At 41.2% G+C, this 24,848-nt stretch overlaps 1 protein-coding gene and 1 pseudogene across 2 annotated transcripts in view; one reads left to right on the top strand and one right to left on the bottom strand.

Moving 5' to 3' along the window:
• TAF3 (TATA-box binding protein associated factor 3) overlaps positions 1–24,848 on the top strand; it is a 173,041-nt gene that overhangs the window by 137,158 nt on the left and 11,035 nt on the right. The window lies entirely within an intron of this gene.
• Positions 17,450–24,657, bottom strand: LOC309868650 (histone-binding protein RBBP4 pseudogene; annotated as a pseudogene). Its single transcript has one exon. The product of its transcript is annotated as a histone-binding protein RBBP4 pseudogene (transcript).

Below are 24,848 nucleotides of genomic sequence, written 5' to 3'. Positions count from 1 at the left end.
AAAGGGTCCAATATCATGATGATGAGTGATGTTGTAGAGGCGAACATGGTCTTCCTGGAAAATGTCTGTTCTTCTGAAGATTGAAGGAAGAAGAAAAAAATTCAGATAGTTCATCCTTTTCTCACCTAAATTATCCACATAATTTCCACATTACTCTTTTTGGTTCTGTCAGTAGAAACCTAGACAGTGAGTGGTAGTGTTACTCACAAGCTTAGACAGTGTAACAAAAACACTGTAGATTCAGCTCTTAAACCAGATACTCTCTTACCCCATGCCTTCTGTTTTATCTACAAGAATGTGACTAATGTCCTTCTTTCTTGACGGTAGAAGGCTGATTAGCAGGGAGACCCAACCAGAGTAGCTATTGATACTGTCTTTTTGGAAATTCTGTACTTGGGCTCATGCCTCTAAAGGGAAGATACTCTTATTTTTCATTCAACAAGTACTTTTCTCTTATCACATTTATAACTGTTTTCTCAGTAACTGACCATTACTTAATCTTTACTTACACAAAAGATTTGGCTTGCTCATTTCCTTTAGAGGAATAAGGTCCGTGAAAAGACTTTGATAATAATATTCCTCTTAACTTTTTCTCCTCTCAACAAATCACTCATATACCTAAGATACTGGGAAGCGTGAGGAATGGATCCTGTTATCCTAGGGTAGACTGTCCAGTATTAGGGAAATTATAATTCTCAGACATTGTAGACAAATTGCCCATGAAAGTATAACATTATATAATATGTGAACTTTCAAACATTTAGGTAAAGAGCCCCATGTGACATGAATCATTAATTACTTGGCCGAAGTCAGACACAAGGAAATTCTTATAATGAACAAAGGAATAAATAAAGTGAAATAGATTACATTTTAAATTAAAATAAGAGAGAAAAAGAGGCCCAAGTCACATAGTAATAGGATTTTATGTAAAATATTTCTTAATCAGTAAAGAGCTTTTTTTTTTTAATCTACATCAAGGATCAGCACACTATGGCCCATGAGCCCAAATCTATCCCACTGCCAGTTTTTGGATGGCTCGCAAACCTAGAAATGGTTGGAAAAAATTAAAATAATATTTTATGACACACGTAAATTATATGAAATTAAAAGTGATCTTTTGTTCTTGTAGCATAAGGATAAACGGCCTATGCCATGGCAGTAATAATGGAAAAGGGTAGGTAGATTCTTAGAAATGTGCCTTTACTTAGTTCGTACACACTTGGGGCTACAGCAGTCTTTTGAAGTGACATTAACGAGCAGTGGGATTCAGAAAGGAGAGTCTGAATAGTCCGGGTTTGTTTATTGCTGAAGAACAAGCAGAGGATAGTTTTTTGAAATTACGGGGAAAAGGAAACAGCTTTACAGGGTTCAAATTATACCCTCTCATTGGAAGATCTTTAAGACAATACTTAGTTTCTGAATTTTCCGAAATAAAGAAGGTCTTCTGCCCTTGATCTGGGAAAGTACTTTGAGGTTAGACTGTTTCCTCTGTTCTCTGATGTTGTTCCTCATAGCAGGACAGACGCACCTTGTTTTTGCCTTCCTTTAACATGCCTGGAATCCGTGTTCCAGCGGGGCTGTGGGGGAGTCTGGTGCCACCACCACAGAAGCATCAGAGTTCAAGATGCCTTAGCAAGGACCTCCGATTCCTTTAACATGTCCCCCAGGAATGGGGCTCCAGAGTTGCCCTTAGTCAGTAATGAAGATGAAGCTAGAACAGTGACCCTGAAGTTGTAATCCCCACATCTATAAAGTTCTTGAGCAGTACGAGTGGGAAGAGCATTTAAGCATTTAAGTAAACTGCAAAGACCCAGCCTGGCCCACCTGTCAAGAGGGTCTGGGCTTGTCCAGGAACAGCTGTGGGCCTGTGCTGATGGGGATCGTGAGGTCACGCTTGTACCTGGGGGCAAAGAGCAGGTGAGTAGAGTGTCCACCGGCTCAAGATGGGCAAGGGGCAACACAGCGTGGCCATCGTATTTGACGTCCCGGTCTTTACCATTGGCTGAGTTAGTTGAGCCAATTAGGAAGCGTGAGCTAGCTTACAGCATTCACTTATCTCTCCATTTCTATGAAGAAAATTGAGCAAACTCTCATGAAGGGAGTATCTTGGGGACAGGGCCTGTTTGACAAGACTGGCAGGAAAGACAGGGCAGAACGGGGCCTGCAGCTCTTCTAGGCTCAAAATGTGTGTGGCTCTATTTTTTAAGTTCAAAATTCTGTTAAAGGAACTTCTCATTAAAAGGAAAGATAATTGTAAATATTGGCAATGTATTCAGAAAAAAATGAAATCTTTGTAAAGATTAGGGTGAACAATAGCAGCAGATAGGGGGTTAGAGACTCCCCCCGCCGCATTTCTGAGTTGCCTCTTCCTTGCTGCCCTCTGCCAGCCCTGAGAAGGAGGTGTCTGTCTTTTTCTCTATCCAGAGCCCTGCCTTTCCCCTTGAGCAGACTTCTTTCCTTGTCAGTCCCCTACTAGTCTGTTAGCTCTTTTACTGCGGCTGGTCCATATGGGGGGTTACTGTGGTGGAGAAATTGTGCCCTGGTCCCTCTGCCCTCAGGATGCTGGTGACCTTACAAAGTGAGCTCCCCAGAGAAGGGATCATGACTTGAGCTTTCCTTGCGAAACATCCAGTAATCGTTGGTCATTTTTCCAATTACTCTAATAATATATTTGATCAAGTGACACAAAATCATTTATGAAGCCTTTCCGAGAACAATGTTATTATCAATGATAATTCTAAATTTTCTTTTGACAAGAGAGATGACAATAGCTTCCCTTTTTATAGATGTAACCCTTTCCCAAAATAGGCAAATTAGATCCTGAAATATTTTACAGTGACCACTTTCCTGCTGGTAATTACAGTTTTCTTTCTGCCAGCGCTTTGGGTTCCACTGTCAGCACAGCCCTGCGTATTCTCAGATTCCTTATGATTCTGGAACTTTCATTAATCAGACCTCTCTTAGCAGAGGTGGAGGCTTTCCTTTTTGCGTAAGGAATTCTGTTTTTTGTTGCAGTTTATGGGACTTCGCTATTTCTGGGAGGGACTTTTTAATGAATTTCTAAATCATATGTATTATGAAAACGGGAGCTCAGACTTGCTCATCAATCTTGAAAAATATCATAAAGAATTTAATCTTTAAAAAGTAAATATTTATAGATACTTGTTGTCTTTTTATGATCCAAACTTTCCCGAATAATGCTTTTTGACAGTACAGCTAGAAGTAGAGAATAATCGTGAGCAATTATAAGAATAATTGTTGAAAATATTTTTAAAGAAAATAAGCATTTTACATTTTAAAATGTAACCAGGTTTAGCTGAAAGACATTTAACAGGGTGAAATGTGTGTTGTGGTTTTTATTGATAAGTTCTTTAGAGAAATAATAACAACTGATTTTTATCCTACTTTCTGCATTTTCCCTCTTTATGTGGAACGTTGTTTATTCATATATAATTTTTTTTCCAGTCTAAACAAATTTACGGTAGCTTAAAGAGAGAATAATAAAGTTATTAGAAAAAAGGAATAGGAAACTAATACCAAGAAAAGGAAGAAGAAGCGAATGATTGCACATCAGATGGGATTCTGGCTTCCTAGCAGGAAGGGCAAACAGTGAAATACAATTCCGAAAAGGAAGGTACCTCCGAGCTTCTGAGGAGAGACCAAGTTTTTCAAGGCCCCAAATTTAAAACTTTATTTCCATATGGAACCAGCTGACAACCCGTAGCAGCTTTTAACAACAGACGCAAAGACAGTTTTGTATTTTTCTTGCAGCAGCCTCCGATCCAAGGGTAGAGCGTCGGAGCACACTCCCGAGGAAGGCTAACGAAACTTCTCCTCTCTAGGTGGAACGCTCGGGTTTGCTTTTGTGTTAATCAAGGCTTTTAGTCTCAAGTAACGGAAGCCCAAATCAAACCAGCTGGAAGGACAAAGTAAGAGAGGCTTCTTTGACTTTAGGTGAGGCGGTATCCAGGGTTCAAGATGTATCATTAGGACTCTGCTCACTGTCTTTTGCTCTGTCTTGCCACTGTTTGGTGGCAGACATGGTCCAAGGCAGCCGCGGCTGGGATGCTGCCCAGGGCTCCGCATGCCTGGCTCCAGCACCTGCGGCCACGAAGGCAGCCTGTCAGGAGCAGCAGTGGTAGTTCCAGAAGGAAAGAGGACTCTGACTAGGAAAGGGGCAAGGGGCAGGCAGAAATGACAGATAACGTTTTATTTAAGAAAAGGCAGCCATCGTTCATATTTTTATAAAAGCATGCTGAGGAGGCCAAGCAAAGCTTATTAGTTTCAAAAAATGATCCTTTAGGCAGCTGGGTGGCTCAGTGGTTAAGCATCTGCCTTTGCTCCTCATGATCCCAGGGTTCCCAGGGTTCTCTCTGCTCAGTGGGGAGTCTCCTTCTCCCTCGGCCCCTCCCCCTCCTCATGTTCATGCACAGGTGCTTGCACACTCTCTCTCTCTCTCTCTCTCTCTTTCTCTGTTCGCTCACAAAAATAAATAAATAAATCTTGTAAAAAAATAAAAAATGATCCTTTAGAAGTAAAGCTCAGGAACATTTCAGAGCACCGTGCTATCAGACTTAGAAGGCCCTTAGCTGTCCTATTTTTCATTTGTCTCCCTTACAATAAAACGGTCTGCTTTTGATTAAAAGGAAGAAAAGACGGAAGGATGTTGATAGTTTTGTTTTGCCCTGGATGGCTTGCCAGTGAGACTAAAACATTTCATAGGTATTTTGCCTATATTAGAAACCAAGTAACAGGAACAAGTCCCACCCCACCCCAGAAAATCCCTAGCATCACTATATTCTAAAGTGTACGGCAAATGACTGACTTGTAATGCTAGGGACAAGTGGTAGCATCATTACAGATGAAGTTCCCCAGCAGCTGGGACACAAGCTGTGGGCTGTGCACTTTATTCTTGCTGCCTTATTGTACTTATAAATTCAACAGACCCAAACCCATATGTCTCAGCTGCGATTCCGAGGGGAAGCAGGTAGTTAAAATTTTTCCTGTCCAGGCCTTTGGCCCTTTTCTGCCTTTCGCAGACAACGAGTTCTTGGCCTCCATCTCTGACTCTGTCATTGTTACTGACCTAAACTTATGATGAAATCTCCAAGTTTAATTTCCTCCCCTGGCATGTTGTAGTTTGTTCATTAACACCAAACATGCAGTATGTGTAAGGGAAAAAATAGCAGGCTGTCCGGAAAACTGGCTGTAGGTTTGGGGAAATGCTTTTACTACACAGTAAAACAAGTGGAAAGATTATAATCAAAGCATTTCCATCTTACTTGTAAACAATTACAGCCGTTCTTACACGGATGCCACATTAGAAGACTTGGGGAAATTTACTGGATTCCATTCTAATGCAATTAGAGCTAATTTTGTTCTTTAAATGAATAAAAGGTCAGCTAGTAAATCTAGCTTATCTTGAGTCCAGACTTCAATAAATTGTTTTATTTAATTTGTTGTAAAAGATCTTATCCTTAATGGGTCTAGGTCTTATTAGTTCACTTAGGTTTTAAAATATTTATGACCACCTTTTTAGATATGATTTGAATGATAGTTGGAAAGTTTCTCTCTGCAGTGTTATCAAGGCCCAAGATCACTAATTGAGTGAATATAGGAAGGTACTTAAGATTTGTTATCTAGAAAAAGCTGATGTGAACTTCCAGAATTTAAATGTTCTTTAACCTGTGACAGGCAGAGATAATTTAGCTATATCATGCTAACCTTTTGGATAGTATCGGACTATAATTTCCCCTGCGGTTCAAACGGCTCACACTTCTGGGGTTTGGAAAGAATGCGCCCCTGCTGATGGAAACACAGAGGCACTCCCACTATTGCTGACAACAGCCCGGACAGTTTAAATTATTTGCCTTCTGTTATTTCCTGTCGTTTTATGGGCTGTGATATTAAAGCGCGGACGTAAAGGCTCTAGAAGCACAGTGTGGTGTTTCTTCTTCTCCGCCCCCTCCTGCCTCTGATGTTGGGAAGACGGACAGCCCCGTCCCTGCAGGACTCCTGTGACTCGGAATCTTGCAGCTTTTTTGTAACAACGCGGTTGCCGAAGTCCTAACCCACGGGTTGAAGGCTGTGGCCCTGTGTGGGCCCGACTGCCCGTATCGAAACCGGCTCCCCAGTTCCCTCTCCCCGCTAGATGCCCGAAAACACGACTTCCTCTTCTTGTTCGGATGTCTCCAGATGGACTTCCTGCCGGGGGCTTCCAGATGCTTCATTTCTAAACCCCCTGCATCCTGGCATCTGCCTTGACGCGTCCCCGAAGCGTGCTCTGCACTGCGGGAGACCCTGCTGTCCCCCGACGCCCGCCCTTTCTGACGCCTTCTAGTCCCCTATGTCTCTTGCTTCTTCACTTCTCTCTCGTCCCTTCTGTTTTTCTCGTGGACGTGCCTCTCCTTCCTGCCCGCAGCCCACGTCACATTGTTCTCTCTCCCCAAAGCCTCCTGCTCACTCCTTGGGCTTCAGTTCCGCCGGGGTGGTTTCCAGCTCGGATTTCTGCCCCAGGACGCAGACCAGCCTGCCCAGTCGCTGCTGCCGACTTCCCACTGGGTGCACTGAGGCTCCGAAAACAAAGCGTTTCCAAAATTGAATGCCAGGTCACTAGTCTCCCAGCCTAGGCCTTCTTCCGTGTTTGAATCTGTCAATGAAGAGCCCAGAGCTTCCATTTTCCAGGGTCACTTGGAAGAAGGCAAAAGGCTGTCTGACTTGTGGACTCAGGAGATTTTATTTGCCCTAATACCAGTCTGGGCATCTTGAAAACTAATCTAAGGGTATCCATCGCTCAAGGGCTATTTTGAACAAAACTTTGGGAAAGAGAGACTGACCAAAGAAGTCTTCTCAGGCTTCATTTGAGCTCTCAGCATCTTAAGAACTTCTGGGCAGACCTACAAGTGAGGCTCTTTTCCTTGGCCAGACGCTAGGGACCCACAGGACCAGAGAAAGGAGAGGAAAGCAGAGACACTGTTAGCTAGGAAACCCAAAAGCCATGAGATGCACAGAGATATTTTGCTTCCCAGAGAGATTAGGTGATTGCTTTTGGAGTTTTTTCATTGCTCCAGTAGCCGGCACAGATCTCCTCCTCCTCCTCCTCCTCCTCTGAGATCTGGGTGCCGTCCCCACAGCGCAGAAAGCTCCAGCATTCCCAGCCACACTCCCAGAAGCCCGCAGCTCAAGGAGGAGTGACACCTCTCTCCCTGCCTCAAAGCCAACCCCACCCAGCAGTCAGCCAGTCCCCAGTGTCTGCCCGTTTGCTAACATTTCTCAGTTCCTTACCCCCTTCTCCGCTCTTGGTGCGCTCAGCCGTTCTCCATGCTTCGCGCTCCAGAGCCGTCTAGCTAGAACCCAGGACAGCGCCTGGTCGCTTGCTTTGTAGTTTAGCACAACCAAAGGGCTTGCGGTTCCCCACACAGAGCAGGGGAGTTTTCATCTTCATTTCTTTTCTCAGGCTGTGCCACCTGCTTGCAGTGCCTTCCATCTCCCTGCCTCTTCTTCGGAGGCATGTTCATATCATCTTTTAAACTTGTCGTCTGTTCTTGGAAGAGGCGGTCACACCCCGCCTCCCCATCCCTACCCCCAGCCGGTCATCCCTCTTCCAAGTGCCCAGAATGCACTGTTCTCATCCGTGTGGGAGCACTCAGGATGCTTTGTGTATCTGTCCGGACTGTCTTCTCCCCTGGCCCAGCAGCTTCTTGGAAATTGGCGTGTGTGCCCCATTCACCTTTTTATCTCAAGGACCAAGGAGTAGAAGACATAGCAGACTGAAAATAAAGATTGGTGGAGATACATTCAAGGATTCAGACAGTCTTTTAGCTTTTCAACCATGGAGCTGATTTTTACTCTGAGCAAGCTTTCCTAGATTCGACGTAGTATCCGAATAGAATTGAACTGAGCAACTTCTACAGAATTGACTTCACACTAGGAGCAACTGTGTTTTTATCAAGTAAAAAAACAAAAACAAAAAGCCCTTAAAATAAGAGGGCCAAAGGAGCCTGCGGGAAGCTTGCTCTTTTATTTTACTCTTTCATTTGAGTATAGTTGATGAGGAAGCTTACTTTCTCTTAGCCTATAGTAAGATTAAAAAAAAACAACAAAAACTGCATTTGGTGTGGAAGTCTTTTGTCAAAGATTGCTTTTCCTTCCTACCCATTGCTCTTGGTATTTTACTTAATTTTAGAGGTAATTTGAATAATAAGAAAATGCTCAAAATAAGTTGCTTACAGGTGGAGTGACTAAAATTTCCAAATGTGTTTTAAATAATACGAAGTTGGTCCCTCTGTAGTCTATGTAAGAAGGAAATGTAGATCTTTTCAAGATTTGTATTATCTTTATAATAACAGATGTACCACTCTATACAGACAGAAAAAGACACACATCAATTTGAAACTGAAATTATTAGAGTAGCTTTTCTTCCAGGGTACACTGTCTGTCTGTCTTTGGCTCTGTGTGCCATATATAGTTAGAGTTTTAATAAACAAGGAGTAAATAGACTATCTGGGAAGCAAAACTCGTAAAACCCTGATCAGGATATAATAGGTCTTTAATAAATGTTCGTTAAGTGTTTCTTCCCTTTAATAAGCTGACTGGACATTTGTTTTAGAGAAAAAAATACTTTTCACAAAGATGTTACGTATAGACTTTTGCATCCTTTGGGTAAAACCAGGTATAAAAAAGCAAAAGGGCTTTTCAAAAGATACTTTGAACAAGCGCTAACTATGGAAGTACTTGGCTTTGCATCTTAAATGGGTTTTTTTTTCCAATTATAAAGAGAATACATGGTTAGCTATTTTTTTTTTTTTTAAGATAAACTGTGTAGCTTAGGACAAGAACCCTCCCCTAAACCCATCCTGTCCATAATACTTACTGCTGGCTGTTTGCTGGGGAAGACACAAAACAGGATCAGCTTACAAGTACGGTTTTACAACTGGCCCCCCTTCAACAAAGGGGGTCCTAGACTTATTTATATGATGGGTCCACGTGACGTGGTATCTTATTTTACTGTAGTATCATAACTCATTTATCTTTTCAGTTTCCAATTCTTAGACATTTCAGTTGTCCCAGATTTTGCTATAACAAATAGCATCCTCATATGGTCCCAAAATATGAACACTTAAGAGATTTTTAAGAAATTATTATGCCAGATTATCAGCCAAAAGTCCATACCAATTAAAGTCCCCACCATCAGAAATGAGAATGAAATGACTGTATGTAAGAAGGATTGGTTAAACCTCACCGTTCTGAAGTTCGAAGAGACTGTGGGGCAGCAGCTAATGAGTGATTCTTGTGTCCATGCCTAGCCTGATGTCTAGTCCTTTCTTGACATATCTGTGAGGCCAAGTTTTGTAACCTTCCTCTCATCCTTCCAGGCCATTCTTGATGTGACAGGATGGTAGGTAGAACTTTGAGAAGACCAGAAGACCAAACTCTGAAGTAGTCTTTAAAACTCAAAAAAGTCTATATTCAGGCTTCAAAGTATGTATGATCTGCATGACCTTCTCATTTCTTCCTTTTTTAATTCTTTTTCTCTCCTTCTGTTAGAATGATCTTCACTGGGGCGCCTGGGTGTCTTAGTTGGTTAAGCCTCTGCCTTTAGCTCAGGTCATGATGCCAGGGTCCTGGGATCGAGCCTCACATCGGGCTCCCTGCTCTGTGGGGAGCCTGCTTCTCTCTCTCCCACTACCTGCCACTCCCATTGCTTGTGCTCTCTCTCTGTCAAATAAATAAATAAAATCTTTACAAATATATATATATAGAATGGTACTCACTTTAAATGCAACTCTAAAGTCAGTAGAGTAATTCCACAAGACCTTTTCTGCCACAGAGAAAATTTTAGAAACATCATTTCATTTTATTTTATTATGCTTTATTTACTTACTGCTTTAAACTCCCTTGGAGCTTTTTTTTTTTTAATGGATCTTTTTATTCATAAAAATCCTTTAAATATTAATGCAGCCAGAAATGATTGCCCACTAACTGTTTTATCAGTGATCAGTATAAGTCATTTATTTGTTTGGAGTGTGGGAAGACATCTTTTTATCTCATTTCCTGTTTCACAGTTTAACAACTAGACATGTTCTTTTCCAAAAAAGTTGTTGAAATCCCCTTTATTCTCATTTTGGAAGGTCATCTTTAGTACCAAAGATCTAAAATCAAAAATCGAAGAGAAGAAGGATCCTGAGTGGTCCAGAGTAGGCTACATAGTATCCTTTACATACACACAAGCCCAGGTGATATGTACAGTATGTACTGTAACTGTCAGGATTATGTCCATAGTGTAGGACATAATCGAGTTGTGCGAGCTATGTATGTGAATGAAAAAATACATGTGCTTGTAACTGTTGCAAGTTAGAATATGTACAGGTATGTATGTATATGCACCTGTATTTTTCGTGTGTATATATACATTATGCATGATGTATATTCACTTAGTATATCTATAGATATTTCCCATGCTGTTTACAGAGGAAGATAAAAGTTCATGGTGATTTTTGGTGAAGACACAGCAGCTATTATCAGATTTTAATATCTTCTAAAGTCGTGGTGTTGGATTTTCCGAGCATGACTACAGTAATAACTGAGTTTTATAACACTCCAGTGAGATACAAATCTCAGTCACAATCTTGTTCATTTTTCAGGTTCACTGAATATCATCTTATTGCTTTTGATGTTTTCAGCTAACTGAGATGTTCTTTAATCCGAAAGTGAATGAATGAGTGAATGAGTGAATGAATGAGTTTCTTATCTTTTATAGTTAACTTGCAAATTTAGCATATTTTCATGTGAAAGCATGTTCTTCTAAGTAATTAAGCATCCTCCTCATCGAGGAGTTATTAAAAGTAAAGTCTCACTGTGTTGAATGTTAGTTGCATTTGGCTATGTTCTTCCCTTCTGAAGCTACCCTCCTATTTGCTGGAGAGAAGCAGAAGCCTTTCTGAAATCACAAAATCTTTTAAAAGTTCTGACTTCAGAAAATGTAGTTTTTGAAAAGAACCCTGACAGTGCCCTCGAGAACACCTTCATGGGTTTTCCGTTCTTTAAAAATTGATCTATATTCAACAAATATTAATGTTCATGATATACATGGTACCACTGTGTTGAAGGAGATAACGCGTTTGCAAGTGGCACATTGGAATCAGATGTTGGCTCTCCTCTCAAGAACATAGAAATAATCACAGCGGAAGGGAGAAAGTGTTAAAGGCCATAAGAGGCACATCCAAAATTAGATAGAAGTTCAAGGTGATTACTTCCAGCTAGGAAGAGTTAGAAAAGCCTTGGGGGAGAGGAGAATTTGAATAGAGCCCTACAGGGTGAGTGAAATTTGGAGATGGGGAAATGTGAAAAGGAGATGGAAAAGCAAAGATGTATTAAGGCAAATAACCAAAGCACATTTACCTTCAGAAATGTTAATTATGCTGTTGATGGAGGAGTGCACACGTGCCCTGGCTTTTTTGTGTTTTATGAACCGAAATCTGCGCTTGATCTGAGCCAAAAGGCCGAGAAGTGATGAACCTAAATCATTCTGGGTAAAACGCGCATGACCAGTAGTTCTAAGAAGTTTTTTATTGTGAACATTTTCGAACATAACTGAAGAAGCTCACAAACTTTCATGTACCCACCACCTGATAGATCTAACCGTTCTCAAAAGGCTGCCACACTTGCTGGATTGAATCCTTTTCTGTTTTCCTGCCCAAGTCCTGGCCAAGAAAATCCAAGCCCAGGGTCACGTGACAGCCACGTACTTGAACATGCGGCTCGAAAAATAGGGTGATTTTCTTGTGTAATCACAATGCCGTTTTACCACACATGAAGTGTCTGAACATTTTCCTGCTGTTTCCTCCCCAGCCCCTATCCAGTTGCCTCCTCTGGTCTCAGACATATCTGGGGGCAGTGGCTCCGTTTGAATCAGGATCCAAACCAGACTAAGTACCTCTGAGCCTAGAGCTCTCACTCTCCGTCCTTCTTTTGGCCACGCCGTTCACTCCTCGAAGAAACCGGGTCATTCGTCCAGTGAGAATGCCTCTCTTTCTAGATTTCTCTGCTTACTCCCTTGTAGCATCATTTCAATAGCTGTTTTATCCCTGTCACAGGCATTTAGCACTAAAGACTTCTAGTTCTAAAGATAGGATTAGATTCAAGTTCAGCTCTTGTTGGATGAGGATATTTTGCTGCTCTGTATTTCTAACTGCCGTCAGCAGGCACGTTTCTAGCTGTCATGACGCCACGAACGCTGGACCGGTCATTTCATTAGGAGTTGTGAAATGGTAGATTTATTCTAATTAAGTCATTCCTTTCACATTTACTAGCTGAAATCCCTCAATAAAGACAAGTTTTTCTTCATCAACTAGGGGATTTCAGTTACCCTGAAACATAGCTCGTATAAGAGACAGGATAAATCCTTGATTCTTTCTGTTTACTTGCCAAATGTTAGTCTAAAGAGTTGGAGTTCATGCCCTGGTTAATCTCCTGTGGGGACTGTTGAGTTTTGGTTTTAGAAAACTCTCTCGCTCCCCCCCCGCCCCCCCTTCCTCGGTCCCTCTCCCCTCCCCCTCTTCCTCCCTTTCTCTTTCTCTCTCCCCTCCCCCCAATTCTTTTAAATATCCGAATGGTCCCAGCTTCACTGATGGGTCTTTGTGCGGTCTTCTGGGATTTATCTCAACCTCATTCATCTTTAATAGCTCTCTCACTTTCTGGTACGAAACGTTCTGATTTATCTTCTGTATTTCCTGACCACAGACCTGCGGTTAGTCATTCCTTCAAGGAACACTGGTTCCTTCTTATGGGGAATGGCTTTTGGGAATCACAGTCTGGTGCTAGAGGTACTCATTGCTACTGGGGATGTCCTTGCTTCTAGGCCTTTACAGTGAAAGCAAATTATAAATCTATACCGTTACTTCCAGCTAAGATTTAACATTACTGTTATTTCTTTGAGTTTATTTCCGCATCTTTTCTTTTACATTAGAAGTCTTGATTGTTAACAGCATTAACATAATTACTTATTTGCTTTATTCTACAAGAACTATATGAAAAAGTAATGCCCTTTTAATAATGATTATTACTAGAAGCAACAATACCACTATTACTCCTATTAATAAGACTGCTGAATAAAGTTAAAGATTCCTTTTTTCTTCATTCCATATTTTTTAATTAATTATTTTCTTAATTAACATACAATTTGCTTCAGGGGTACAGGTCTGTGAATCGTCAGTCTTACACAATTCACAGCACTCACCATAGCACAGACCCTCCCCAGTGTCCATCACCCAACCACCCTCTCCCTACCCCCACCTCCCCTCCAGCAACCCTAGGTTTATTTCCTGAGATTGAGTCTCTTATGGTTTGTCTCCTTCCTGGTACCATCTTGTTTCATTTTTTCCCCTCCCTGCCCCCCATAACTCCCCGCCCTGCCTCTCAAATTCCTCATATCAGAGAGATCATATGATAATTGTCTTTCTCTGATTGACTTATTTCGCTCAGCAAGATACTCTGGTTCCATCCACGTCGTTGCAAATGGCAGAATTTTGTGTGTTTTTGGTGGCTGCATAGTTTTCCAGTGTGTGTGTGTGTATACATATATATGTGTGTATATATGTGTGTATATATATGTATACATATATATGTGTATATATACACATATATATGTATACACACACACACACACACACACACACATCTCCTGCACTGTCAGTGGGAACGCAAGCTGGTGCAACCACTCTGGAAAACAGTATGGAGGTTCCTCAGAAAGTTGAAAGTAGAGCTACCCTATGACCCAACAATCGCGCTACTGGGTATTTACCCTCAAGATACAAATGTAGTGATCTAAAGGGGCACGTGCACCCAAACGTTTACAGCAGCAATGTCCGCAATAGCCAAACTATGGAAAGAACCCAGATGTCCATCAGCAGATGCATGGGTAAAGATGTGGCATTCCATTTGTTCTGAAGACAAACCCACTCTGGATGTGTAACCAAAATGCTGTCTTCCTACACTCACCTGAAATTATTTTTTTTTTCTGTGTGGTTTTATACTTGGGGGTTCCTTTGTTTCCATTTATTTTCAACTTGTAAGCAATTTCATAAATTCAGTCTACTGCACATGTGAAGAAGTAACTTCATTCCAAAGTTGAAGCTCTGATAAGACCTATCCAGAGAGACCCTGCTGTCACGTCTTTCACCCTGCCCTTCCTATTCCTTTCCCTATAAATCGTGACCACTTTTGTTCCATTTTTTAAAAAATATCGTTCTACTGTATCTTTTTACAAAAATGAAAAAATATGCATTATTTATGATTTATCTGAATATCAATACCCTTTTAGGATATTTTACAGATTTTGAGCATTCGACAATACAAGTATAATCATTTGGGTATCGCCTTTGGAAGTGAAGATTCAACAATGGCTATATTTTCCTCTAATTACTTCATGCAATTTGTTTCATTTTTCAAATAGGTCATGCCTGAATTAAAAGATAAAATGTTTCCTACTTGATGTGTTCTTGGGCTATGACAAGATAAAATACCCGTTTTATGAGATGATGTAAATATTCAAGCGGCAAGCCATGAGCTTGAGGAATTAAATCCATTTACAGTTGTGTTAATTATATGAATGCTAAAAGTTGAGCTGTGAGGATCAAGAAGAACAAGGAATAGTGATCGATTTGAAGAATCAACATAAAACCGATTCTCATAATTGTCTTTTGGTATTTGTTCCTTTTGATCAAATGTGAAATATGGAGCTGACGCTGTTACAATTTGGCATTTTAAGCACTGATACTCTAAAACATCACTTATCCTAAATTCTGAATATTTACTTATATACCTACATGAGATAAACACTTGGTATATTTCTTACTTCCACATAACCAGTGACGCTAAAACTTAGCAACTTAAAGCAATAAACGTTTGTTACTTCCTAGTTGCCTATGGTCCAGGAGCCTGGGTGGTTCTGACTCCGGTCTGGCGTCTGGCTGCTGCGCAGGGCAGCAGTGGAGGCCTCTCCAGGGCTGGAGCGGGGCTGGGAGCTCACGTGCGTGGCTGTTGGCAGGAGGCTTCCATTGCCAGGCACGTGGGTCTCATCCAAAGGCAGCTTCTGCGTCCCCCTGGCGTAGCAGCTGCCTTCCCCAGAGCAAGTGATCCGAGAGACAGCGAATCAGAAGCTTCAGTGTCTTCTCCCACAGCGCGGAGGCTGCCCACCGTTGTTTTCACAGAACCCTGTTAGTCCTACAAGTCCGCCAGCCCGGCCATTCAGGGCACACACAGGGTAGGAGGACTGGGGCATGGGGCCCTCAGAGGCTGATTCGCACTCTTCAAGGTAGCATTTCATTTTCTTTCTTTCTCTTTCTTTCTTCCTTCCTTCCTCTCTTTTTTTCTTTCTTTCTTTCTTCCATCCTTCCTTCCTTCCTTCCTCTCTTCCTCTCTCTCCCTCTCTTTATTTCTTTCTTTCAATTTTATTTATTTATTTGAGAGAGTGTCAGCAGGAGGAGGGGCAGAAAGAGGAGGAGCAAAAAGCCCGAGGCGGGTCTCAATCCTGGGACTCCAGGGACGTGATCCTGGGTCACTGACGCCTGGGTGGCTCACGTGCCCTTCGTAGAGTATTTCTAGGACTTTCAGAATGAAGAGAAGAAAACAAAACCGTGATGCTTTATAAAACCACTGTGACCCAAATAGGCAGTTTTATAGTAACACGAAAGTGAAATCTCAGCAGGCTTTCTGTGTGTGTGTTGTGAGGAGTTAGTGTAAAACGCAACACGGGACTTTGTCTTGTATGTTATTTCGGACGGTACGCGGTGTTTCTGAGATTGACTAAAATGTCAGAGCTGAAGAGGAAAGGCAAGTTGTGGCTTAAGGAACATTTTTTTTTTTTTTTTTTTAATCAAAGTGGTTTTTCTTCCAAGCAGTGAAGAACCTGCCTGTCCCAAAGTTTACATTAAATTCCTGGAGGTGATTACAGCAGTTTTTACCTTTATTTTATTTTGGGCTTTATTTTGTTACATTTAAAAAGGCTGTTAGGAAAAAAAAAAAAAAAAAAAAAAAAGGCTGTTAGGGTGAATAAGCGAACCACTGAAAGGGAACTTCTGAACTTTGTATGCAGGTTAGAAGCCAGTTATGGGGGCTTTGATAATTCAGATTACTGCCTTCCTAGTGTTTGCACACAATAGCTAAATAATAAGGATCATTAACCCCCCTGGGCAGACTTATCCAAACTGTGTTTGCCTCTAACCTTGGAGGCTCAGTGTGGCTGGAGAGGTGAGGATTGGCTCTTTATTGACTTGTCAAGCTGTGAGTTTGCATTACAGGCCAAGCAGCCCATGACCCGTTCTGTTTCTTTCACTGTTTTGTGGTGGGGAAACAGGTAAAGAAATCCCATGGAAAATCCCTCCTTCTACACATTTTTATGAATAACGCCAGTGTTTATAGCAGTTAGGGCACTCTGATCCAATCCTCCCCAAGATGTAACGTTAGCAGCATGGAGCCATTGTGGGACACAGCTGTGGGCGGTGTTGGTTACTCTGAGCGACATTGCTTAGTCAACAGAAAGCGCTGGGGTTCGAGAAACTGCCTGCCGTGCAGTTAAGTAGAGGAAAAGGTGATACTTCAGGGAGAAAAATAGAGAGAAGCAAAACACTGTTCAGAAGCATGGAACAGTGGAGATTGGCAGTGAAGGCCCGGAGGAATCTGGAGTTATTTTTACAGTGATCTTAATTAGGTTAGGTGATGATAACTTATCTCATAGGCGATGAGAAATTATATCATGGTATACTGTTTATTTTTCCTGGAATGTGCAAAATTGAAGAGATAATGAAAGGATTGTTCTTAAAGCTATGTATCTGGTTACCACAAAAGTCACCTAGCAGCTAAAATCAAAAATAACTTTTCAGACTCTTTTGTGTATTTTCTCATGAAATGCAGAGGAATCGGGAAAAACAAGTCACTTGAGTGACCAGTCTGATCTCTTGGAAACAGACAATTAGGACAGGTTTTGTCTCATCAACACTGAGTACCCACTCGAATGTTTTTCCTTTTGCCACTCAGAAAATTTGAATGGCCCTGCCCCATGAAGTGATGATGGCCAGTCTCTACACCCACTGGCTGTACAGCTAAAACTAAACCATTCTCAAGGGCACCATCCACAGGCCATATAGGTTAAGAGAGAAATCTAAGAGAAATGGAAGAAATTGGAAGGGCTTGGACTCCAGCAAGGTGGACGATGTTCATTATGTGTTCGGTAGAGCTCAAAGCAACTTAAAAGCACCTCCAGACAATAGTTAGATCGAAACCTTCGAGATGTGCTTGATCCTGACGTTGATGTGATCATCATTTCTTGGTCTGAGGGTCAGTTCCCAGGTGAGGAACCCGAATCCATGCTGGCAAATAGAAATCTCAGGGGCTTTGGAACTCTTCGGGTATGATGATAGGAAGGTAGGCAGGAAGGAAGGAAAAGAGGAAATTGACCTTGTCTTAGGTCTCTAAAACCCACAAAAATATTCAAAAGCAAAGTATTTATTTTTAAGAATTCTCGAGGCAACATTAGGCCTTAACACTTATTAAAGCTGATGAATGTATATTAAGACACTGTTTTATACTGCAGATAATTGAAAGACAAATATACCCACCTTACTCCCAGGAAATGTCTGCCGAATGTGGGTGATGGACACAGATATACACATATTTGGGACACAAAGTAACTGCACACATTGTCTTCCTTTGAAAAGACCCGAGACTGTGAACTCATCTTAATATCTCCCAGCTATACAAATTTATGATTTTAATTGTGTGCCAGAATAGCATAGCTTCATGGGGTTCTCCTCACTTGACCCTTTTCTTGTTGATCTCTGTTGATGATGGTATACTCTGCTTAGTGCACTCACTTGAGCGGCTTTTGAATTTAGCCTGGGACTTCTCAGCATTTGGCTGGAAGGCTTTAGCCAAGCCATCGTGTTTTCCCAAAAGGTTATTAAATAAACTCTAGCATGTGTACAGAAAAGTGGGCAGATCAGAAATGTGCAGTTCAAACCATCACTCACAATCCCCAGCATCGTTTTGGATGTATATATTGTGGCAAGTGTTTTTAACTTAAATTTTTTATTACATAAGTTACCAAAAGAAGGAAAAAAAAAAAGAAACCAAACACCTACCACTATATCAGACACCTGAAACTAATATAACACTGCATGTTAACTCTACTGGAATTGAAATTTTAAAAATTCAAAAATTAAAAAAGAAAGAACCACCTATAGCCCCACATGCAAAGCCAGTTTCAGGGCATTTTGGTGGATATTATTTTGAACTTCTTTCTAAATACACACTCATGCATTCTTAATTGCTTTTTTTTTTCCTTAGAAAAATTGGGTTTTCTTATGCATACTCTCTGTAAGTTTCCGGGGGGGAAACATCGTGTGTGTGTGTGTGTGTGTGTGTGTGTGTGTGTGTGAGAGACCGCTTCAGATAACAGTGCCATTTTGTTTATCTTCATTTATTTAATTGATCCCCCATTGGGGGTATTTTATTATTTATTTATTTATTTGACAGACAGTGACCACAACTAGGTAGAGAGACAGGCAGAGAGAGGAGGAAGCAGGCTCCCCACTGAGCAGAGAGCCTGATGCGGGGCTCGATCCCAGGACCCTGGGATCATGACCTGAGCCGAAGACATAGCCTTTAACCCACTGAGCCACCCAGGCACCCCATTTGGGAGTATTTTAAACTATAGTCATTGTAGTATTGGGGATTTTTTGCAGTGAAAAACAATACTATAAATAATATTCTTTACCCGTATCTTTGCATAGTTGTCTGATTATTTCCTCAGGATCGCTTCCTACACATGGAGTTGCTGGTCCGGACTAGTACATTTTTAAGGTTTTGGTAACCATTCAGAAGGGCCGTACAACCATCACTCTCACTCCTCCATCTTGAAATCTTTTTAATCTGTATCCAAAAATGTATTTTATTGTTGTTTTCATATTCATTTCTTTGGTTGTAGATCTTTTTTTTTTCCTATTGGCGGTTTTTGTTTCTTTCACTGTCACCTGCTTGCGTCTTCTGCGCATGTTTTAGTGAGAATGTTTGTCTTTTTGGTTTTGATTTGAAAGAACTCTTTATATCATAGGAAATGAACTTTCATGTACGTTGCAAATAATTTTCCTCCGTTTTGTCTTTTGCCTTGGCTTAAGATATTTTATGGTATTTTGCATATGATATTTACAATTTTTACACAATCAAATCAGCGTTTCCTTTTCTACGTTTGTGGAGATACTTAGAAAATCCTCTTCTAGCCCAAGATTAAAAACATATGTTTACTTGTCTGTTAGGGTATTTTAATGGTTTTATGTTTTCTTTTACCAAATATATAATCCCTTCAGAATTTATGATCTAACATACACCTTGTAATTTGAGTTATCTTTTTTTCCAAATTAACTACACCATCTTACAATTCAAACAAAGCTAACTCTCAGTTTTATATGATCATTGTCATAGATCACGTTAGATGATCACGTGTTAGATGTTAGATCACATGAATACCCAAAGAGGAGTTTAGGTAATAGGTTCAGCTGTTACCTCCAGCAAACATTTTTCCACTGGAATAGCTAATAGTGACTTTGAAACAAAGTGGTAATCAGAGGAACAAATTTTCTGCATGTCCTTTTGTAAGTCTCCACCCATCATTCCTATGAGAAGGTAGGAGATGGAAAATGTCCTTCCCTCCAGTCGCCTCCTCTGGTTGATATCTTAGATTTCTGGGTGTATTTCCACCTCTGGTCCTCACAGATCACAAAGCTGCTGCCTCTTCCTGTCTTCCTCCTGTTCGCTCCCATCTCCCGCCCATCGGCTCTGTGGAACCGACAACCACAGGTGCCTGGGTCTCCCCCGCCCTCCTACCCTGTCTGGTATTTCTCTGCATTTTCTCCCTCTGGCTTTACTGACACCCCACGTTTTCCTGTCCTGTCCTTTGTCCGTCTTTCTTCCCACATCGTAGTGCATGTGACTCTGCAGGGTTTTTTCCTGTAATTTTTGTTGGCTAGGAAAATTCCCTGAATGCATCATTTCTAGAAAATCACTACTGCAGGACCAGCTTTTGTTTAATAAATTTAAATATGTTCAGATTTATGAGGTGGTTACAAGTGCCAGTTACCAGGTTAGGTGCTGGGGATACAGAAAGAAAAAGACCCTGCATTTCCTTGAGGAGCTCCTAGCATAGCCAGGGTAACAAGCATGTGTGCGCACAGACTATTCAAATTACTCTTCGGCCTTATGGGAATTGTTTGCTCGGGGTTTGTTTGTTTTTTTTTTTTTTTTTGGAGTGTTTTTGAAAAGAATAAAGAATCTGTATTTGTTGAATACAGAGTTTAAAATGTCGATTGGGTCAGTTTTGTTATTTTTGTTATTTTGTTCAAAACTTATATATATTGTTACTGGGGTTTTTTTGTTTCATTTTGTTTTTAGATTTTATTCATTTGATAGAGACAGTGAGTGAGAGAGGAGAGAGGCAGAGGGGTGGGGGGACCCGGGGGAGGGGCAGAGGGAGAGGGAGGAGCAGACTCCCCACTAAGCAGGGAGAACCATGTGGGGCTCAATCCTAAGACCCCAGGATCATGACCCAAGCTGAAGGCAGATGCTTAACCAACTGAGCCAACCAGGGGCTCCTCTTTACTGTTTTCCTTTTGTTTTGATTTTAAAGATTTTTATGTATTCACTTGTCAGAGAGCGAGAGGGCACAAGCAGGGGGAGCAGCAGGCAGAGGGAGAAGCAGGCTCCCCGCTGAGCAAGGACCTGGTGTGGGACTTGATCCCCGAACCCTGGGATCATGACCTGAGCCGAAAGCAGATGCTTAACTGACAGAGCCACCCAGGTGTCCCTTTACTAGTTTTTTTACTTCCTGCTCTGTCAGTTCCAGATAGATACCCTGAAATCCCCAATTACATTTGTGGATTTGTCTGTTTCTTACAGTTCTGTCAGTTTCGCTTTATAGATTTTAAGGATACGTTTCTAGGTGCAGTCCAGTTTTAAATTGTCGTATCTTCCTGGCACGTTGGGACCTTTTATCATTATGAGGAAACCTTCATTACCACTGGTAGTTCTTGCCTTGCAGTGTGTTTTGTGTGCTGTCACGTTTCCTATGTCCACGTGCCTCGCTTGCTGGCCAGTTCCCTCAGCCTTTCCACTGCTCTGATTTCACATGTGCCTCTTACAAATAGCATCCTGTTCGGTTTCACTGCTTTACCCAGGCTGACAAGTAAATTGTTTAGAGCATTTACGTGATATAATCACTGATCTTTAAAATTCCCCTTATTTTGGATTTTCTATTTGTCTTATTCTAGGTTTCTCCTTTCCTTCTGTCAGATTGGTTATTTTGTTTTAACATTCCATTTTTCTTCCTGGTAGTATAGAAGTTACACATATACCTCATTCCTAATCTTTACATAGTTATCTAGAAATTACCGCATTTTAAATTTAATACCTTTAGACCTCCTTCCAGATAATAGAAGTGCATTAAAGGGCTTTAGCTCTGTTCATCCCCTGCTGGCTTATGTATTATTGGTTCCGTGTATTTTATGTTTTTTAAATAATGCCATAATATATTATTATTATTGTTTCCTTTAGTCAATGTCTACACCAGCATGTTATCACTCTTCCTTGCATCTCAGACTTGACGGGATCCCCTTCCTTTTCCTGAAGTTCTTCTAGAAAAGAGGTGCTCGGGGTGATGCACAGGCCCTCAGAATATCCAGCTTTTTGGTAGTTTGCATGTCAGAGCGGATAGCAATGAAGTAGGAAGCCCTAATAACACACTCTTTCTCCACGCTAAATTATGATCATTGTCTTGAGGGAGAGAAAGCATTTATGTGATTACTTAAGTCACAAGCTCAACCAGCAGCCTTTCTCAAGACGCCATTGTTACTTGAAAGAGCAAATGACGAACGATGGTTATTCCAACTTGGATATTCGGCCAACGTTTCCTCAGAAATGAGCAAAGGAAACCCATTGCTTCAACGAAGATACCTGTGAATATTTGTCACAAATGATAAAATGGCAACTTTTTTTTTTAGCATAGAAAAGCAATTTATTCCATTATAAGCACTTACACAGTTAGTCATGGAGAGTAATAGGCCTGCTGGTAAAACAGGTCACCCAAAATAGAGATGGTACCAAACTAGTGGTCAAGGACTAACTCCTTTAAAAAAAAAAAAAAAAAAACCTCTTATCCAGGATTAATTTAATTTTAAAAACAAATACAAGCTATCAATTCACTCTTGTCAACTCAACTGGACAGTCTACCTGTGGTATGACTGTCAGGTAAAAACATACATCTTCACAACTTGGTGGTCCCAAGTTTTTTTAAAAAACCATTTCACAGAAAGAAAAGAAATATTAAAACAGCTCAAGAAATACACTAACAAGCAAAAATATATGGGGAAAGAGGAACACATAGTTTTGACTTAACGGAAGAAACCGAGAGGAGACTGGTCTACATCGGGAAATGTGCGTCCTGGAAAATCCGGTGTGAAAACTTGAATCTCCCCCATTTCCTGAATAAAAACGACATCTTGTGGTATTTATACTTCACGCCTCAGACACCTACCTCCCTTGGCTCTGTCCTTCCTCACTTTAGCCTTTACTTAAAAGGAGTCTGTAAAACTTGGGGAGATAGCCTAAGAAGAAAAATAACCACACCCAATATTCCCCTTTCTGTGGCTACTTTAGACCTTGGTTACTAGAAAATTCCTGAAGAATATTTAAATAAGTCTGTGGCTTTACTGAATCAAGTCCCCCAGTTAATATTTAGAAAACACCCTCTGTTTGGGCTAGTAACATCGTTGACGGTACCTATCATAGAGGAATAGCCAAACAAAGTCTGTGTCTCAAAACCAGTGTTAAATCAATCTCGGGGTTGAGAGGGAAAGAAAGGGGAGTCTAAAAGCACAGGAAGTGCAGACATATCTAGGACCCTTGTCCTTCTGGATCCACGCTTCCTTCAGGATTTTCATCATTGTAAATGTTCATTCGCCACACTTGGCATGGTATTGTCTTCCGATACAGAACAAATCACCCAAGGTTCATTGGGATTCCAGGAGAAATCAGAGATCTCGGCAGTGTGACCACCATGAATAAACAACAGTTCTGGTGGCCCATCTTCTGCATCTCTGGGGACTGTTCCTCTCCAATTTACTTAAATCCCAAACATTCAGTCTGTGATCAGTACCACTGGAAGCCAAAATGGTCTCATTGTGAGGCGACCACTGAACCTGGAATATTTCATCCTTATGTGATTCAAAGGAATGCAACTTCAGTTTCAGATTTCTCAGATCCCACAAGGCAGCAGTCTTGTCGGCTGATCCTGTGGCCAGAATGAACTCACTGTAAGGACTGAAAGATAGGCAGTTCATGTCAGCAGTGTGAGCATCAACTGAGTGACTTGGTTTGGAAGTGTTGTTTGAACGAGTATCCCAGATCATAAGTTTCTGATCATCAGCAGCTGACCCAATCAGAGACTCATGGAGCAGATGCCAGCGAGCATCTTCTACTACTGCTGTATACCCTGTAAAGATGGTCTTCGCATCCACAGCTTTTCTCCTTTGGAACAGCACTGATGTCCCAGAGGCAGATGGTGTGGTCCCCTGAAGCACTAAGTAAGTGCCCACTGAGATTTGGGTTCCAAGAAAGTCCATAGCCTTCCTTCTGATGTCCACGGAGACGCAAGTCTGAATCGATTGCACTCTCCAGAAGGTCTGGTTTGGAAAAGGATGTTTTGTATAGTCAAAAATAAGAACATCACTGGATGGAGTCTTTGTCACAATGATGCAAGGATTCTGGGGCATATAACGTGCCTGGTTTACTTCTCCTTCATGGTTGATCTTGATTTCTATTTCAATTTTTCCACTAACTGAGCCAAAACCTCCAAATTCTCCTTTCTCACTGTCGTAGTGTGAAGCATCAAACTGAGCATCATCGTTAGGGAGCTGCACACTGGCTATCACAAGATGGTTCTGTTCATCAGACGTGTGTGTTCCCAGGACAAGTCGATGAATGCTGAAGTCTTTCCCTTCTGGTCTGGTTACATCTGGAAGCCACTGCGCAGTTAGGCTAGGCCACTCCAACGGCATGGGTCATCACCAAATTGTAAAGAAAAGGGGTGTTCTTTTTCCCTATTTTGTACTCTTTGTTGATCACACGTTCTTCTACTGCATCATCAAAGGCTGCTTCCTTGTTGGCCATGGCGGGCAGGCAGGCCGGGGCAAAATGGCAACTTTTAAGTAAAAATTAGAGTCTTGGAAAACATATTCCAAGTTGACAGCTCCTCGGTACTCCAGGACATTTTTGATGAGGTGATGGTAACACCAAGTGTGAGATTTTAATATTGTGCAATGAAATGTGTAAATATTTGGAAGATCTGCATAAGTCCGTTAACCAGTATTACAAACCAGTGCATGATGTTATAAAACCCTGTGTGGCTAAAAGAACTATTCAGAGCACTAGCTGTTCAGTGAATTTTAATGTAACACAATGTGGAAAGCTTATTAGCGATACAGTTTCAGAGTGTACATAGCAACTAACTTAAGAAACTATCACTCACTGCTTTTTGGTGCGGTATTGAAGAATTTACACAATTATCTGTAAAGGCCATTAACACACTCCTCCCCTCTGAAGTTACGTATGCATACATTCAGGAGATTTGCAAAAGTATAAAGCCTAGTGTTAGTCTTCTCCCAAATTGTTTTTGTAAAAGATGTTCTGTTAACATGTAATGGGTTTGTTATTCTTTCTTTTAAATGAATTACTAAGGGGTGCCTGGGTGGCTCAGTGGGTTAAGCCTCTGCCTTTGGCTCAGGTCATGATCCCAGGGTCCTGGG

This window comes from Mustela nivalis (genome assembly GCF_964662115.1).
Source record: "Mustela nivalis genome assembly, chromosome: 7".
NCBI lineage: Eukaryota > Metazoa > Chordata > Mammalia > Carnivora > Mustelidae > Mustela > Mustela nivalis.
The sequence above is the reverse complement of the archived record's forward strand: the minus strand, read 5'-3'. Positions and strand labels throughout refer to the sequence as shown.